Genomic DNA, 263 nt, shown 5'->3' on the forward strand with positions numbered 1-263 from the left:
GACGGAACGTTCCCTGAGCTGGAGCTGAACCCATTATGGCAGTGGAATGAAGCGCACGCGCACCTTAGCAACGGCGTGCCCCTCCCCCGCCGCATGTCACAATGACTAGCCACGCCCCTCAAGTCCCGCCCCCCTTTATTGGGTTCTGGCGGGGACCCTGTCTGCGCCTCCCCAGGGAGCCTTTTTCCCAGCGTCACCGGGACCCTCCCCCTTGCAAAGGCAGCAGTTGCCTCCCGCCCAGCCCTCTCTCCCCAACCCCTTGC

Source organism: Phacochoerus africanus, chromosome 14, assembly GCF_016906955.1.
Source record: "Phacochoerus africanus isolate WHEZ1 chromosome 14, ROS_Pafr_v1, whole genome shotgun sequence".
Classification (NCBI taxonomy): Eukaryota; Metazoa; Chordata; class Mammalia; order Artiodactyla; family Suidae; genus Phacochoerus; species Phacochoerus africanus.